Here is a 20,405-nt window from a genome sequence, read left to right as displayed (position 1 = left end):
CAGATAAGTGAAGGACACTCTCCAGGAGGTGGAGACAAGTGAAGGACACTCTCCAGGAGGTGGGCGTATCATTGTCAAAGTCTACAATCAAGAGAAAACTTCACGAGAGCAAATACAGAGGTTTCACCACAAGGTGCAAACCATTCATAAGCCTGAAGAAAAGAAAAGCCAGATAAGACTTTGCCAAAAAAAATCTAAAAAAGCCAGACCAGTTCCTCTGCTTCCTCTGGTTAATCTGTAACAGAATAAGGGGAAGAACAAAGTGTGGAGAAGGCTTGGAACAGCTCATGATCCAAAGCATGCAACGTCACCTGTGGTCACATGGTGGAGCTTGCAGTGTGATCGCATGGGCATGCATGGCTTCCAGTGGCACTGGGCCATTGGTGTTTATTGATGATGTGACAGAAGACAGAAGCAGCCGGATGAATTCTGTCTTCTGTGACATCAGGCACTCTTCAGGGGCTCTAATCGGCTTAAAAAAAAGGTGCCCTCGGGACACAGAGCATTGCGCTCCAAGGCCACCCAGTTGTGTGACCATAGCGAATGAATTTGCACTATTTTCACATTAAAGTTCCACCTCGCCAATCAGGAGGCAGGTCTGTGAGACCTGTTTCCCGATTGACCAAAGTGTCAGGCGATCCTATTGGATGTCTAGCGCTTTGGCAGAAGAGGAGACACACGGCAGAGGAAGCAGCTGGAGGAGCGGGCACTGGAGCCACCGCGGCCCCTGCCTGCTCTCCAGGAGAGGAGAAGAGGACACCACACCCCCGCGGGTAAGTGTGGACCACCCAGGGGGGTGTTTCATGCCACTGGGGATGTTCTTTGTTTGACACCCCCCAAAAGAAGAACTCACCAGCTGCCATTGATCCCTACTCCCTTGGAGACCTCTTTGGACTTATACATCAGAAGCTTATTGACTTATCTAATTTGATTTCGTTTTTCTGATGGCATTGATTCAAGCCCAATTACGCAATTACTGCCCAGATCTATTGATGTTTTGGAGTCTAGTTAATCAGTTGACCATACCTTGAAGAGACAGATTTTCTTGGTCCCTTGATCTATGTTGTGACGTGACATCCTGGGGTTGGGTCCTGTGCCCCTTCTGGGTAGTTTTGAGGTTGGGCCCACTGCCCCCCCCCCCCCCCCCCACCCTTATGGACTTCTGGTGTTTCATGGTGGCAATTGTCCAATACCTATAATTTAATAGTTAGTTAGTATTAGTTAGTTAGTTAGTTAGTTAGTTAGTTAGTTAGTTAGTTATCATTTAGATTTTTGTTCTTTTGAATTTTTGGATTTTCTTTCTTATTTTCTGATTTAAGAATGTCCAGATTTACGAATTTACGAATTGCGATCATAACGAATGACCCAAAAAAACGAAAAAAAAAAAACGAATGAAACGAAAACAAACACATTTTTCAGCAGTGCATATCTAACAGGTAGGAACTTGTTGTCCGGTGTGTCTAAGGGCGGATCATAAAGTTGCACTGTGACCCGACTTGAGAAATGAGCCACCAAATCAGTGTAGCGACCGATAGAATCGTGGGTTTGTCATGTCCCACTAGGATATGTCATTGTGAAGCTGGGTGTTTCCCTTTTTATTAACCTTTGTTCCCAAGGGTCAAGCTTTTATTAGCTTCTACCACTTTGGGTGTTTAGCATTCTGTGACCTTCCGCCGGGTCTATGAAGTTCAACTAACAGGCCCAAGTTTTATCAAATTTGTCTGGAGTCTCTCTGGCTTGGTGCTCTAGGTCTTCCATTTCTGATTTTTTTTTTTTTTTAGCCCCTTTGAAGCCATTCCTCAGGGAGGGGGGTATTGTTTCTGCAGTGTGAGGGAATGCACATTTTAGCTGCATTTATTAAGTTAGGGGCAGGGACCTTTTATAGGCTGACTGGGGTATGGATTTTGGGCTGCTCTGTGCAAAATCACTACACAGAGCAGGTAAGTATAACACGTTTGTTATTAAAAAAAAACAAGACTTTACCAGGGCTCAAAATTTCAAGTCCTAAGCTACTAGCCAGGCCTTAAGAGTTACTCACCACCAGTTGCCCCACCCAACCCCTACCATGCCCCGCCCCTGATTCTGCCCCTAATCACGCCCTTATAAATTATCTCATGAAATGATACTGTTAAATGTTTAATGCAAAATTAAGTCAAAAAAAAAACACAAACTTTATCAGAACTTTATGCCCATCAGTGCAGCCTCATCAGTGCCCATCAATGTAGCCTATTAGTGCCCATCAGTGCAGCATATCACTGCCCATCAGCAGCAGTGCTTTCCCTGATTTGTTCATTTCCCGACTTTAGTTGGGGTAGGTGGAACACTTTGGTGGTGGTGGGTCAGCCACGGCTCTTTACCTTTGACCTCTGGGGACACGTCTGCTGACCTTTGACCTTTGGAGGAGGTCCCTATTCCAATCCCTGTATCCTAACCTTGTCCTTCAAGGGGAAACCCTAACCCTACCTCAAACCCTAACCCCTAATCCCTAACCCTATCCCTAAACCATAACCCTAAGTTACAACCCTAACCCCAACCCCTAACCCTAAACCCTAACCCTAAGTTCTAACACTAACCCTAACCCCCAACCCTAACCCTAACCCTAAGTTCTAACCCTAACCCATAACCCTAACCTTAAACCCTAACCCTAAATTCTAACCCTAACCCTAACTCCCAACCCTAACCCTAACCCCAACCCTAAGTTCTAACCCTAACCCTAACCCCTAACCCTAAACCATAACCCTAAGTTCTAACCCTAAGCCTAAACCCTAACCCTAAGTTCTAACCCTAACCCTTAACCCTAACCCTAAACCCTAAGTTCTAACCCTAACCCCCAAAGCTAACCCTAAGTTCTAAGCCTAACCCTAACCCTAACCCCTAACCCTAAACCTAAGTTCAGCATATCAGTCCAGCCTCATCAGTGCAGCTAACCAGTGCCGATCAGTGCAGTCTTGTCGGTGCCCATCAGTGCTGCCCCCATCACTGCCCATCAGTGCAGCCTCATCAGTGCCAATCAGTGTAGCCTGATTAGTGCCCATCAATGCATCCGCATCAGTGCCCAACAATGCAGCCTATCAGTGCCCATCAGTGCAGGCTATTAATGCCCATTAATGCAGCCTCATCAGTTCTCATCAGCGCAGCCTATCAGTGCCCATCAAAGCAGCCCATGTGAGCCGGCCAGATCACACAGAGTTTGGATCTGAAACGCAGGCCGCTGTCAAACAAAGTCCCGCCTCCTGGACGAGCTCCTATGATGGATGTCACACTACTTCACTTTCCCAGCATTGGACAGCGGCCGGCGTTTCAGACCAAGCTGTGTCACAGAAAGAGTTCCCCTCTCTGTGTGATCCGGCCAGCTCTCCTCTTTCTCTCCTCTCCCTTCCCCACAGTTTCCCGGCCGTTCGCTGGGAGGATAATTGGCTCCTATTCAGCCCTGCCTGCCAGCAGTGCCCTACCCCCCACTCCGATGCGGCTCTACCCTCGCCCACAGCTTATTTCCACTCACCAAATGCGAGCAGGCGAGTGGAAATTTTGAGGGATGACTTTAATATCGCTTTAAAGTGGGCCTGAATTTAAAGAAATAACTTTTCCTGTCTAATAGGAAACATCTAGAAATAAAAAGTGTGCAGTACCCATAAAAATCGAACTTTTGTCTTAAATTCCTCTTCAAAAAATCGCAGTGCACTTCCTGTGCCAAACCACTCCTAATATCAGCACACTTCCTGTGTCTAGCCCCCCCCCCATTCTGTAGCCTCATAGCTGTATACTGTATCCATATATGAGATATTCTAAGGAATGAGATCCTGACAGGAATTGTGAGAAAATCTTCCTAATAATATAGATGACAAGAAAAGTCTCAGAGAACCCTCCCTTGTCCTATTTAAAACTAAAAAACTATATGTTTTGCTGGAGTTGGGCTTTAAGTTATGTGCAAAATTTTCAAGATAAACTCCCCCTAAATTCTGGGCCTATGTTCTTAATTTTATCTTTAAAAAAAAGTCTACTGTTGGCAGATCTCAATAGCTCAAGCTTACATTTAAAAAACATCCCAATGAGTTAGAGGAGTGTCTTATCCTGACTCTAACCTGTGCATTGCACAGCTCTGTATAAAGTTTCTCTGAGAACAAACCCCCTCCTGCTGTGCTCTCCCTTCAGAGAACTCATAGGGGTTGATATACTAAAACTGGAGAGTGCGAAATCTGGTGCAGCTCTGCATAGAAACCAACCAGCTTCCAGATTTTTTTTTTTTTTCAAAGCTTAATTGAACAAGCTGAAGATAGAAGCTCAACCAGATTTTGTACTCTCCAGTTTTAGTAGATCAACCCTATAATGTTTTGTGATGCATGTGTCATGGGTACACGATGTGCACTCTATGGCTAAAAGTATGTGAACCCCCTTCCAAAACTGATACAAAGACAGAGCTGTGCTGCTCCAGGTGGGAATGATTGCTCCCTTCAATCTTGTGGTGCAGGTCCAGTCCGCAGCCTGAATAAGAGCAAATGGTTCAAGAATGGTTGACCGCACTCCCAGGTATGAAGCAGTGATATAAATAAACGAGTGGCCTCTATGGTAGGTTACTGAGGTAGGATAAATAGAGACGTGTACCATCATCCAGGAATCTAAAGATTAACAAAGTTGGGAGCCTGATCCCCAGTCAGGCTACCAGAGAAAATAAGGGCATTTGGACTATTGCGGTACAGTAAAAAATGATTAACAATATAGATAGTATACAACAATATAAAAATAGTACAGCTGATTTTATTGATGCAAAAAACAAATCATCAGTGATACAATAAAACATAGTAGCAATACAGATATATCACCAATAGAGTCAATAACCCCAAGGGGGAGATATACAATAGGACAATTGATCTCAGATATAATGCTCCTCGACTAGTTTCGCGGACATTGGCCGCTTCATCAGGAGGGAATCTGTAGATTGTTTATTCTGACTAAACAGTCTAAACCTATTTACAGCATCAGGATTTAAACAAAGTATAAATGAAATTAAAAGGGGGAGGGGGCGAAGCTGCTTACCCATGTCCCAGCAGACCCCAGGCACAGGGCCCCGCCACCTAAAAGTGATCTCCTGCAGCGACCCGGAGGAGCTGCAAAGGTGATGGAAAGTAATCTGGGTAAATAAAATAAAAGAGTTGGGTATACTGGGGTTTCCACACTAGAGACAAGTGAACCAGTTAGACATTGGATAGTAAGGAAATACTAACAATGGTGAAGGGTATTGAATAGTGATAGAAATGTATGCACGATAGGGAAAGGGAGGAATGGTGAATATAGTGAAAAAATATATATAATGTGAAAAATTGTGAAAGAAATGAAAAAAAAAAAAAATTAAAAAAATTAACAAAATTGAAGTGAGGGAGGACGTATGGGAGGGGGGGAGGAAAGGGGGGAGGATGGGCATGGCAGTGGGTAATGGGGAGGGAGGGGGAGGGAAAAGGATGGGAGGGACAGGGGGGAAGGGGGGGGAAGACAAGAGGGAGAAGGGGAAAAAAGGGGGGGGGCAGGAAGAGGAATGCATAGATGAAGTGTAAAATTGTGAAGTGGGTGGCACAGTAATACCTGCTGCTAGTATAGGAGTTGGAAGGTTCCCGGGGGAGGCACCCCTCAAAGGGCCGGTGCCATGATATGGCTAGTAGAATAGTACTAGGGACTACGGGCAAAGGGCAGAGGCATGATAGGGCATGTCCACCCATGCCAGGACCACCTATAGGGAAAAGAAGCGGTATCAGGTAAAAAAATATATAAAAATAATATTGCTGGTGCCTTGGAATAAGGGCCTGCTCAATGGTAATGGTAAAGCTGATAATCCCCAATAACTTACGAAAAGCTAGCTGAAACACGCAATCCCGGGGACCAAAAATCCAGACCCTCAACGAACAGGCAAAGCCTGTTATTTGTAGCTCCCGACCGTGCAACGCTGACCGACACGCCGGCCGGGCGCCGGCACATGACGTCACAGGGTCAGAAGTCCCACACATGCGCACTCGCCCTACGGCATAGGGGACAGAGTCCCCACCAGGACCAATGCAAGAGGAGGAGGCGGCCCCATGTCCGAGACCGGGGGATCTCACCGGGCCGCCGCAGAAGAGCACAGGTGGAGAGCCCCACGCTAGCGCCCGTCAAAGGAACAAAAGGGAAAGGGGAAGCAGAAAGGCCCCAATATAGAAACAAATATGAATAAACTAATAAACAAAGGAAATAAGTAAACATTGTTAGATAATAGAAATAAAAATTCCATACAAAAAATTATGATTGATAATTAGGGATTAATTGAATACCCTAAGAAACCGATGTGGTCACCAACATGACATAGACCCATGGAAAAACTGAAATACATATAAGGAAGCATATAAGTAAAGAGGGGCCAAAGACAATGAACACATGATTGGGTACAACATGTGAAAATTTGGGCGGGTAGCCTAAATAACGGTAAAAAATATAAAATAATGTCTGGCCAATCCAATGGGCATCTGTCATGAAGGGTTGCATCAGGGCTAAATGTTTGGAAAATAATATACTGAGGGTAATAATGTGTACTATAAGAGCCCCCCCCAAATGCAAAGACATGTATGTCAGTGGGGGTTGATTAAAAACTGAGGGGTGGGATAATTGGGGGCGATAACGTGGAGGGCAGGATAACAGCCATGTCCACTTAAATGGCTCACCAATAGATCCCAGTCAACAATGTACCAGGTGTGTTATCCACCTAATGAATATAAATAAACGAGTAGCCTCTATGGTAGGTTGCTGGGGTAGGATAAATAGAGACGTGTACCATCATCCAGGAATCTAAAGATTGGGAGCCTGATCCCCAGTGAGGCTACTAGAAAAAATAAGGGCATTTGGACTATTGCGGTACAGTAAAAAAATGATTAACATTATAGATAGTATACAATAATATAAAAATAGCACAGTTGATTTTATTGATGCAAAAAACAAATCATCAGTGATACAATAAAACATAGTAGCAATACAGATATATCACCAATATCTCTAGTGTGGAAACCCCAGTATACCCAACTCTTTTATTTTATTTACCCATATTACTTTCCATCACCTTTGCAGCTCCCCCGGGTCGCCGCAGGAGATCACTTTTAGGTGGCGGGGCCCTGCGCCTGGGGTCTACTGGGACATGGGTAAGCAGCCTCGCCCCCTCCCCCTTTTAATTTCATTTATACTTTGTTTAAATCCTGATGCTGTAATATAAGGTTTTATTGTTTATGTCTTTTGGCAAATCTCATTATACTTCTCTTATTTGTTAGGTTTAGACTGTTTAGTCAGAATAAACAATCTACAGATTCCCTCCTGATGAAGCGGCCAATGTCCGCGAAACTAGTCGAGGAATATGATATCTGAGATCAATTGTCCTATTGCATATCTCCCCCTTGGGGTTATTGACTCTATTGGTGATATATCTGTATTGCTACTATGTTTTATTGTATCACTGATGATTTGTTATTTGCATCAATAAAATCAACTGTACTATTTTTATATTATTGTATACTATCTATATTGTTAATCATTTTTTACTGTACCGCAATAGTCCAAATGCCCTTATTTTCTCTGGTAGCCTGACTGGGGATCAGGCTCCCAACTTTGTTTATGAAGCAGTGATGATTACTTTATTGAAGATAAAAATCCATCAAGATACATCATAAGACATCACGAGACCTCTATGCAGGCATGGCAAGATTAACGTGTTTCATGAATCAAGGTTCGCTTAGACGTTTCTTGTAGGTGGTGATCAGGTTTGCAAACATCTCAGGAGGGATTTTGGTCCACTCTTCTTTACTGATCTTCTCTAAATCCTTAAGGTTTCTTCTTGGCTGTCGCTTGGCAACTCGAAGTTTCAGCTCCCTCCATACATTTTCTATAGGATTAAGGTCTGGAGACTGGCTAGGCCACTCCATGACCTTAATGTGCTTTTTCTTGAGCCACTCCTTTGTTGCCTTGGCGGTATGTTTTGGGTCATTGTCATCTTATAAGACCCATCCATGACCCATCTTCAGTGTTCTGGCTGAGGGAAGAAAGTTCTCATCCAAGATTTTACAATACATGGTCCCGTCCATTGTCACCCCTCAATGCAGAAAATTTGGCCTGTAATGTAAACAGTTACATTACTGGCATGTTTCGGTAATGGAACTGTTTTTTGAAACCGGTAAATCTATGGATTTAGTTCCACTTAAGAAAAAGAAATAACCGCGCTAATATATATATGAATAAGATATGTGAAATATTCTTATATCTAAGTATAAAATTGATGCGCTTTAAATAAATAGTGCACAATATGCTGCTGTGACTAAGCTTAAATCCAGGAATAAAAAATGCATACATGTGAATAAAATAGATAAATAATTATGGTGCTAATACATGTGTTAAAATTGCCAAAATAAATCTTCAAATTGGTGATATGACGGTGAATATAAATAAAATAATAATGACACTCTGAGTACAATGTCCAGGCAGAGATAAATATTGGGGGGAAAGTAAAAATAATTAAACAGTTCCTTCCCTTAATCCAGATTGATTGACTCACTGGGTTAGATCGTTTGTATCAGGATATTTAGTTTTTCTTGCATCCCACTTTAGCCATAATACTGCTGGTGATTCGGCTCTCAGGATAAAGGTTTTATGCAAAGCAAGCAAAGAAAAAATAGATCATTGTGCAGTGAACTTACTAGATAGTGCACAAGCAAAACAGGGACAAGAGATACACTCACAAACTCCTGGTCTATTAGAAGCATTCAAATATGCAGATTGCAGTCCACTATCTAGTAAGTTCACTGCACAATGATCTATTTTTTTCTTTGCTTGCTTTGCATAAAACCTTTATCCTGAGAGCTGAATCACCAGCAGTATTATGGCTAAAGTGGGATACAAGAAAAACTAAATATCCTGATACAAACGATCTAACCCAGTGAGTCAATCAATCTGGATTAAGGGAAGGAACTGTTTAATTATTTTTACTTTTCCCCCTCTATTTATCTCTGCCTGGACATTGTACTCAGAGTGTCATTATTATTTTATTTATAGTCACCGTCACATCACCAATTTGAAGATTTATTTTGGCAATTTTAACACATGTATTAGCACCATAATTATTTATTTTATTCACATGTATGCATTTTTTATTCCTGGATTTAAGCTTAGTCGCAGCAGCATATTGTGCACTATTTATTTAAAGCGCATCAATTTTATACTTAGTACTATTTGTTTGATTATCTGATCACCCTATATTGATAGCAGCTTTAAATTTACTGATTTTATCATAGCACTAACTATATTGGTATATATATATTTTTAAGCACAATTTATTTATATCACACATATTTATCCACATCAGTGCTTGGTTTTTATTCATTTTTTTAGCAAATATTCTTATATCGATGTCCCAAAAACCTCTGTTAGAAAATTCATGTATGTATGTGAAACATTGCGATAATCAGAAAAATATATATAAGTCCATACATATAACTGTGAATCAAAAGGTGATGTCCATATGTCCATATGGACACAACCAGACTTGGTTCCCCAGACAACGCCATTTGTGGTGAAACGTACGTGGGGAGGTTGACGCTCTGACGTCATCGCCATCCTAGTGTGCCAGTATTACACTATGGTCAGTTTCTTTTCATTCACATGCCTGTGAGACGAGAGTTTGGGGTCCTTGCTACATCCTCTTAGCCACGCTGTATGCAGTCAAGTCACACCAGCTGGATTTTCCCATACCAGGACGGAACATAGGCTGGTTTTTGCTTGCCTTGTGGTAAGTGCAATATTTGTGGCGGTGGCGGATCACTGAGTGTGGTGTCTCTTTCATCTTTACCACCAAGTCTGGTTGTGTCCATTCATGGGCTTCTCTCTGTGACTGATTCTGGTCAATTATCATATATAAAGATTTCCATCTACCACATATGGACATCACCTTTTGATTCACAGTTATATGTATGGACTTATATATATTTTTCTGGTTATCGCAATGTTTCACATATATACATTAATTTTCTAACAGAGGTTTTGGGACATTGATATAAGAATATTTCACATATCTTATTTATATATATTTTAGCGTGGTTATTTCTTTTTCTTTTGTCATTTTGGTGCACATCTCACCGTTTAACTGCTGCTTTTTGGGGGGTTTATCGATTTAGTGGTAGCGCAGTATTTTTTCTTGTTTTTTAGTTCCACTTAACACAAAAATACAAAAAAAAAAAAAAAAAAAAATTTAATAAACGGTAAAACAAGACTTTAAAAACTTGTAAAAGAAAAAAAATAGAATTGACCTCAAACCATTCCTCAAACATTTCCCTTAAATGTCACGAGGAAATTTCTATTTGGCTGCAGATCCCTCCCGGTGTATGTCCCGGTGAATGTACTGTGAGTGGTATAATTGAGCTTTGGTTGCACATGTTGATTTGTTACTTGTTGGCTAACAGAAGGAATAAGAAGCGGCTCGTGACATTCTTTAGAATTCCAGACATGACACCTATTCTTGTTAAAGTATAATGAGGGACATAACTTAGAATGTAACTACAAAAAGAAGATGTACTTCCAGCCACTGCTAGAATATGAATAAATCATCAAACATCCCCGATTACCTGTTATTGTTCAACACTAAGTCACATTTTATGTCAGCTGAATTCCAGCTTTGGAAACAAGATGTTTTTCTGACTGAAGAATCTAACCAACAAATCTTCCTTAAAGTGTACCTGTCACTGACATCCCAGATCTACATGACAGCACAGGTCTACATGACAGCACAGGTCTACATGACAGCACAGGTCTAAATGACAGCACAGGTCTACATGACATCCCAGGTCTACATGACAGCACAGGTCTACATGACAGCACAGGTCTACATGACAGCACAGGTGTACGTGACAGCACAGGTCTACATGACAGTACAGGTCTACGTGACATCCCAGGTCTACATGAAATCCCAGATCTACATGACAGCACAGGTCTACATGACATCCCAGGTCTACATGACATCCCAGATCTACATGACAGCACAGGTCTACGTGACAGCACAGGTCTACATGACAGCACAGGTCTACGTGGCAGCACAGGTCTACATGACATCCCAGGTCTACATGACATCCCAGGTCTACATGACATCCCAGATCTACATGACAGCACAGTTCTACATGACAGCACAGGTCTACATAACATCCCAGGTCTACATGACAGCACAGTTCTACATGACATCCCAGGTCTACATGACATCCCAGGTCTACATGACATCCCAGGTCTACATGACATCCCAGGTCTACATGACATCACAGGTCTACATGACATCCCAGGTCTACATGACAGCACAGGTCTACATGGATCCGTTCCTGGCAGGTCACAATATTCAGCAACAGGAGCATTTGTCAGAAGACCCTTTTATCATTAAAAAGTTGCACTTGAAGTCCAGTCAGTGACTTTGCCAAGACTGCTATGATGTCATCAGTCATTACATTGGTGATCAGTGGGAAGAATGTTCCTTACATTGGTGATCAGTGGGAAGAATGTTCCTTACATTGGTGATCAGTGAGAAGAATGTTCCTTACATTGGTGATCAGTGAGAAGAATGTTCCTTACATTGGTGATCAGTGAGAAGAATGTCCCTTACATTGGTGATCAGTGAGAAGAATGTTCCTTACATTGGTGATCAGTGAGAAGAATGTTCCTTACATTGGTGATCAGTGGGAAGAATGTCCCTTACATTGGTGATCAGTGAGAAGAATGTTCCTTACATTGGTGATCAGTGAGAAGAACGTTCCTTACATTGGTGATCAGTGAGAAGAATGTTCCTTACATTGGTGATCAGTGAGAAGAATGTTCCTTACATTGGTGATCAGTGAGAAGAATGTTCCTTACATTGGTGATCAGTGAGAAGAATGTCCCTTACATTGGTGATCAGTGGGAAGAATGTTCCTTACATTGGTGATCAGTGAGAAGAATGTTCCTTACATTGGTGATCAGTGGGAAGAATGTTCCTTACATTGGTGATCAGTGAGAAGAATGTTCCTTACATTGGTGATCAGTGAGAAGAATGTTCCTTACATTGGTGATCAGTGAGAAGAATGTTCCTTACATTGGTGATCAGTGAGAAGAATGTTCCTTACATTGGTGATCAGTGAGAAGAATGTCCCTTACATTGGTGATCAGTGAGAAGAATGTTCCTTACATTGGTGATCAGTGAGAAGAATGTTCCTTACATTGGTGATCAGTGAGAAGAATGTCCCTTACATTGGTGATCAGTGAGAAGAATGTTCCTTACATTGGTGATCAGTGAGAGGAACGTTCCAAGATGACACAAGAGGGATAATTGGGGAAATTGGGACTTTAAATGAAGCCATGTCCGGGTAAGGTCATGTACCTCCATCCCTATCATTACGAGAAAAAAGCAGCAAAAAGGGTGGGACTTTAAATGAAGCTCATGATAGCAAATGAATCGAAGGTGGATAATAAAAAAAAAGCTCCCAATACTGATGCCTTTGGGTGGCTCACGGTCCCTGACATTGTGCCATCAAGTGCACATATACTTGTAAGTGATCTTGTAGGGGGGGAGGGGTGTTTTTGATCCTCCCCTATACTGATACAAGCCAGTCTACTTAGTCAATCTGTTTTCCCATTGCAGATGCATCACACGCTTGCTCCTGAAGAGCGTACTAAAACCGCGAAACGCGTTGAGCTACCAGATGTCTAGTACCACAATTACACACCTATTAAGATATGCGCCCTTGTACATCCAATTTTATATTGTGTCGGGGATTAGAAAGACCACAGACCATGCGGGTGATATCTCGTTATATGTGTACATCCAATCTTGAATCTTGGTGGATCCCTCAATCTTATCATGTGATTGATGTTCATAAATATGTTATTATCAGATATTACTGTTTCGGAAATTGGCACTATGGAAGTGTACATTTCTATGTATATGACGTTTAATGTATGTAAACATGTATTTATGGATTATTAAATATTTTATTATCCACCTTCCATTCATTTGCTATCATGAGCTTCATTAAACCAATTCCCGCCCTATCAATAACAGATTAATGTCCGGGAAGTGGTTCTGTTATCCTGACTGGGCGTCATATGACGTCCAGCAAGATAACATGCCGGCGTGCGCCGATCGTGAGTGCAACGTGTCAGTCTGACACGCCGCATCTCCGATCGTTATAAGAAGCCTCTTACCACGTGATCAGCTGTGTCCAATCACAGCTGATCATCGCGTGAACCAGGAAGTGCCGGTAAACAGCATTCCTCAGTTCGTGCTGACAGGGAGAGCCGATCGGCGTCTCTCACTGTCAGCACATTGGTTATCAGCACAGCCCCATCAGATGTGCCAAAAAGGTACCCAGTCAGTGCCCCCTCAGGATCGCCTATCAGTGCCCAATAAAGTTCCCAATAAAGTGCCCAATAAAGTGCCAATCAGTGCCATATAGTGCCCACCACATTGCCAATCAGTGCCCTACAGTAACACCTGTCAAAACCTCATCATCAGTGCTGCCCATCAGTGCCACCTGTCAGTGCCAATCAGTACCACCTATCAGTGCCAATCTGTACCGCCTATCAGTGCCAATCAGTGCCGCCTGTCAGTGCCCATCACAGCTGCTTGTTAGTGCCCATCTGTGCCGCCTGTCAGTGCCCATCAGTGCCACCTATACGTGCCCATTAGTGCCACCTATCAGTGCCCATCAGTGCCGCCTATCAATGCCCATCAGTGCTGCATATCAGTGCTGCCTATTGGTGCCCATCAGTGCTTCATATCAGTGCCGCCTATCAGTGCCCATCAATTCTACATATCAGCGCTTCCTCATCAGTGCCCATCAGTGCCGCCTCATCTGTGCCCGTCAGTGAAGGAGAAAACCAAATTTTATAACCGAAACGAAGAAAAACTTTTTTTTTTCAAAAATTTTGGTCTTTTTTAGTTGGTTTAGCAAACAATAAAAACCCCAGAGGTGATCAAATACCACCAAAAGAAAGCTCTATTTGTGGGAAGAAAATGAAAAAAATGTAGTTTGGGTACAGTGTTCTATGACCGCGTAATTGTCATTCAAACTGCGACAGCGCTGAAAGCTGAAAACTGTCCTGGGCAGGAAGGGGCGAAAGTGCCCGGTATTGAAGTGGTTAAAGTCCCGCCCTTTTTGCTGCTTTTTTCACATCAGCATTTTGGTTGTTCTCAAAGGGCCGGTTGTATCTAGTTGTCCGGAGCACCCCACCCCCCGCCTTACATCAGATGTCAAGAACCCCCCCACCATCAGAACCTAAGAGTCCCCCACCCTCTCTTACATCACAGCGCACCTCCTTATCTTATGCTGCTGCCGGGAAGTGGTTGGGGCAAAGTTGGGAAGCAGACAGGTCTGGAGGAGGACCAGAGGAGGGCTGGGGTCAGCCCTCCTCTGAGACCAGGGGAGGCGGTGAAAAGGGGGCACTACGGCTGCACAGAGAGGTGCGGGATCTGTAGAGGAGTTCTGTCTTCCTCTCTGCTGATACAAAGTGGGGTGGGGGGGGAGGAGACGGTGCCGGCTGGTAAAATGTCACCATTGGGGGAAGCCCTTCTCTGACCACAGTGGGACTTTTTTTTAATAAAGAACTTTGCTACAACGTTTGTGTGTCTTTAATTTGTATCTCTTTTTGTAAATGGGTTAAGTAGGGGTACTATGCAGTGGCAGCTGGTGCTCCATTTTTTGGGGGGCAGCAAACAAACCACCCACCACCAACCAACCCCCCACCCCCACCCCCCACGTTCGGTCAGTCAAAACCCCCCATCACTCTGTCAATAGGCTGGAAGACCCCACACTTACCCCACCTAAGTTGGTTGCGGGCCTGCGTCTCCACCTCGGCGGCTTCCCCCAGCATCCCACTCGGCAGTCAATACGGTCACTTCTCCTCTCGGCCAATCGGGTCTCAGGGCCCACTTCCTGATTGGCTGGGAGGAGAATCAGGAAGATAATAGTGAATATTACTTCGATATTGTCACACAACTCGGTGGGCTCAGACCGCAGTACTATGCCCCCCCCCCAGCCCACCCTTTTTTGAAGCCTATTAGAGCCTCAGGCTCTAATCACGTGCTTCCAAAAAAAAAACATTGAAATCCATGCGTCTGGCACCCCACATGTAGATTCGGGGCGGGGCACATGGTTTAGGGGGGAGGCGCCCCTTCGCCCCTAATGGAGCAACCACCATTGGTACTATGTACCATTTACTAATTTACATGTGGGAAGGGGATACCTGGGGCATCTTTCCTATAGAGAGTACTTCCAAGTTCTGTTAAGCCCCTCACCCACAGACCCCCCACATCCCCCGGGCCAGGGTTGTGGTGAAGAGGCCCCTTTTACTTATCAACATAGGGACAACTTGCTTTGCCAGGGGCTGCCATGGCAAGGCACCCTCTCCATGCTGAGGGCAAGTGGCCTGGTATGATTCAGCGGGTGGGAACTCGCTCACTGCCTGCCAGTCTGCATTCTTGGCTATGAGTCTAGTATGAAAGTTTTAGAGATCTCCATGATGTTTTTTTTTCTGTTTTTTTTTTTTGAAAGGGGTACCCCCTTTAACCACAATATGTACACAGTATATATCTTACGGCTTGCAAGTGGTTTACCGGGATTATGGCTGAAGATATCCGCCGTAAGTTCTGTATTGTTTTTTTTTCAGCCGGCGGACTGCTTTCCCGTAAAAGCATTCAAAGAGGCTCATGAACAGCTGGAATGCTTTCAGAAGCAGCGAGAGGGGACGCTGCCATTCCCCCTCCCCCCCTTCCCGACGTTCGCCAGTGTCCACCGGCTCACCGGAGAAAGGGTCTGACGGTGCATCTGGCTGGTTACAGAGATGATAAAAGACTTTAGTCTTTAATCGCCTCTATGGCCTTGGAGGACCGGATCAATATTTTTTTGGGATATGTACTATAGCAGAAAGTAAAAAAAAAATAGTTTTTTCTTTTTCAAAATTGTCGCTCTTTTTTCAGAGGGCACTATTAATAATTGTTATTTCTTCACAGTATACTATCCTATTACACTCCTGATGAGTGGCTGTAATGCCATGAAACGCGTCGAGTCCTACTTAATACCAAGACACATCTGGCTTTATTATGTGCATATCTTTTCCGTGTATCCATTTTACAATTTATGTCCAACATAATTGTATCAATAATTATCTTATCTGAATGAATGAATGTATCTTATTGTATGTATGTATCAATAATGTAAATTATTGTATCTTATGCTATGAGCAGTATAATTTAAGTGTAAGTCATGTGACTACTAAATTATTTGATACAATGTATTTTTAAGATTTTGAATGAATTTTAGATTGTAACAAATAAATAAATTATCTATCTATCTATCTATCTATATATATATATATATATACATATATATATATATACACATGTATGTACTTATTTTCATTTTATTTGATATGGCGGGCCTCATTTAAAGTCCCAGCTCCTCTGCTGTCCTGCAACTCGCTCTTTTTTTGTTTAAAGCGCAAAATATAAAAACTGCAGAGGTGATCAAATACCACTAAAAGAAAGCTCCATTTGTGGGGAAAAAAAAGGACGTCAATTTTGTTTGGGTACAGCGCCGTACGACCACGCAATTGTCAATTAAAGCGACGCAGTGCCGAATCGCAAAAAAATGATTGATCGTTAAGGGGGCAAATCCTTCCGGGGCTGAAGTGGTTAATTCATTCAACTATATTTTTTTCCCCCAAAAAATTGCGTTTGAAAAACCGCTGCCAAAATACCATGTGACATAAAACATTGCAACAATCGCCATTTTATTTCCCAGGGTCTCTGCTAAAAGAATTATATAATGTTTGGGGGGTTTTAAGTAATTTTCTAGCAAAAAAAAATACTGATTTAAAAGGCTGGGTCTTCAAATGGTTACAACCCATACCGGACCGCCATGTAGAATAAAGATTTTTTTTTTTTTTTGCACAGTGTCAATGGTTGGTCATAACAACTAATGTCTGTGTGATCGCCGGCATCCCATAAACCAACGACTTCATCAATGTTTATTCATCATTGTTATTAAAAGTATTTTTATAACCTAACTTGTTGCTTATGTTCAGCGGCCATTTAAGTTTCCCACTAAGAAAATAGGAAATTCAAAGCATTGCCCCTAAATGCGATTCTGCAAGCTTGCAGTTTGTTTTCCTGCCACTTGGGGGGGCCAAAGTCCAACTTATATTTCCTACATTGCACCCAAGATGCTGATTAGAAAAATTAACAAGCAAAGCAATGCAAAGCTAAAGTATGAGCGGGCTGTTATCAAATATACATGTTAATTTGAGTAAATTAAAATCCACCTCCTCCTCCGCTATCATCGCTGAACCTGCGCTGGTAATAAACAAAGTAATTAAATGGAAAATGCGGTTTTTGTCCCCTAATTGACTCTCATACCTTCTTCTGCGATAAAACAATTGATGTCGCACCGACTGTCTTGTGTTTCTGACCTTCTGTCGCTCTACGCCTCCATTTCCTAATTACGATGCGTTCGCCCCGCCGCACGCAAACACCGAGCCGCGACAGGGGTCAGCGTCTTTGCAGGTCTGTCAAGCCTTGCTGCTGAATTCATTTCATTTCCTGAGCTCTGATGCATAGAAAATCCAATTTGCATTACAGCGGTTAATAAAAATCTCTCCTGCGAGGACAAAAAGTAAAAAGGCGCATGCGTCCTGCGCTCCATGACGCAAATCAAAAATGCCTTTTCTGGAAATGGCCTGGAATACATTTTATGGTTCTGCTTTATGTCAATATTATCATACGTTTTCAAATTGAGCTTTTCCATCCTGAAAATACGCATTTCACCATCATTAGTCCTAGGCTGACGCGTTCATCTTACACCACCAACTAAAGCTCAGGACTAGTCTACATAATTCATTTTTTATAGTTTGTATTTGTAGAAATGACAAGAAAAAATCAACTCTTGCTGCAATACCCACCTCCTATGCAGCGCTGTCCCACCATGTGTTCCAGCATGGTCTTCTTCTGAGTGGAATTGCACCTATTATGATTCAGTCTACTTCCTAAGAGTGCAGGGTGTCAAAGACCCTCCCTCCTGGGGGGGGGTCACTTTCTATAAGCTTTAGAACCCCTGCAATATGAAGTAGGGAAGCCCAGAATACCGCACACCAAAAAAACCTGTCAGTAGCTTGAGTAAAAGCAGCCTTGGTCCAACTTCATCCAGGCCATGCCTCTCAAAGCGTTCCACCCTGCCCATGGGGCTTAGTCAGGGAGACCACCATGGCTAAGCTCTCCCCACCAACGGGGCTTAATTATGGAGACCTTCATGACTAAGCTCTCCCCACCCACAGGGCTTGATTATGGAGACCTTCATGACTAAGCCCTCCTGATCCATGGGGCCTAATTATGGAGACCTCCATGACTAAGCCCTCCCCATCCATGGGGCCTAATTATGGAGACCTTCATGACTAAGCTCTCCCCACCCATGGGGCTTGATTATGGAGGCCTCCATGACTAAGCCCTCCTGATCCATTGGGACTTAATTATGGAGACCTCCATGACTAAGCCCTCCCCATATAATGGGGCCAAATTATAGAGACCTCCATGACTAGGCCCTCCTTATCCATTGCAACTTAATTATGGAGACCTTCATGACCAAGCCCCAAAGGTAAGGGAAAACACGTTGGGAGACATGGCATGGATGGAGCTGGGCTGGGGCTGCTTTTACTCTAATTACTGTTGGGCATGGTTGTTATGCAGCATTCTGAGCTTTCCTACTTCATTTTGCATGTATAGTGCCAGGATGAGCTCTCCCCAAGCCGGCACACTCAGTGTGAGTCACCTGCAGTGGCGGCTGGTGCTCAAAATTTTTTGGGGGGGTGCAAACAAACTGAACAATTCTGACAAATACTGAAAAAGACATCAATTGCAGCCTCGCTGTGCCCATAAAATGCAGCCACTGTGCCCCATAAAATGCAGCCACTGCACCCCCAAAAATGCAGCCACTGTGTCCCATAAAATGCAGCCACTGACGAAACGGAAGGTGGAGGAGCAAAAGGTCTCTAACATCCACCAGCTCCGTGATGTCGCCATGGAGGAGGGGAAGAGGACTCCAGTGACAATTTGGAGATTTTCACTTAGGGGTGTACTGACTTTTGTTGCCAGCAGTTTAGACATGAATGGCTGTGTGTTGAGTTATTTTGAGGGGACAGTAAATTTACACTGTTATACAAGCTGTACACTCACTACTTTACATTGTAGACAAGTGTCATTTCTTCAGTGTTGTCACATGAAAAGAGAGAAGAAAAGATTTACACACATGTCACTGAGGGGTGTACTTACTTTTGTGAGATACTGTATGCATTTATGTGTATATATGTATATTTCGTCAGAATATGTGACTGTGGGGTGTACTTACTTTTTTTAATGTTTTTTTTTTTGTTTTGGTACAGTGCCCGTCCCCCTATGCCATTCCTATTAGTCCAGAAATGTTTATTAACATTTGGCTCTCTTATATTTCAATGGGGTTCGAATTCAGCACTTCAGTAAAGGAGGTCAAACCCACCCGAGACTGAAGGCTCATCCATAGTGGTCCATGATTTGTAGGTCTGACCTGATGAGGGCGTCGCTGAGGGCTGCTCTGCTCTCTGCACCCTTATCTGAAATCCTTGAAGTTCTTAGTTGAGTTGCCTCCATTGATCCTCATAAACTCGGATCGGTATCTAATGGTGGAATATAAAGATAGTTTTATTATCTAATCAGACTTTTTTTTTTTTCTTTGGCTGAAGCCGGATCTGCGTCTCCTACACATGTATCGGCGACATTCCGCTCATAAAAATTGCACATAAATTTGGGGCCGTGGAAAGCACTTTGAATTAATGCCCAGAACCTGATTTATCATTTGTTTTCCTATTATCTTTAATCCTCTGCCAATCCGTCCCGCGGTAACAAGACATTAAAATTAATATATGGGGAGCGGAGTTTTCCTTCCATCGCCGATCGGACAGATGTGCGTTCCCGGATCATCTGCGGCACGTTCTACTTAATTATTAAAGGGGCATATTTAGGCATCATGTTTATTTCATTCCTACTCTGACTTTTAATTAACATCTTCTCTTCTCTGAAAAGGTAATCCCACCCAACACCTTCCTTCTCCGACCCGCCATATGTCAGACACAAGAAACACACATTGTGACCCATATACTAGGTACACCTCTTCTGTTGCTCGGTAACACAAATTGCTAATCAGCCAATCACATGGCAGCAGCTCAATGCATTTAGGCATCAAGACGCGGTGAAGACAACTTGCTGAAGTTCAAACCGATCATCAGAATAGGGAAGAAAAGGGATCTCGGTGACTTTGAACGTGGCATGGTTGTTGGTGGCAGACGGGCTGGTCTGAGGCTTTCTGGGCTTTTCACAC

Source organism: Aquarana catesbeiana, linkage group LG07 (genome assembly GCF_042186555.1).
Source record: "Aquarana catesbeiana isolate 2022-GZ linkage group LG07, ASM4218655v1, whole genome shotgun sequence".
Classification (NCBI taxonomy): Eukaryota; Metazoa; Chordata; class Amphibia; order Anura; family Ranidae; genus Aquarana; species Aquarana catesbeiana.
This window is presented reverse-complemented; position numbering follows the sequence as displayed.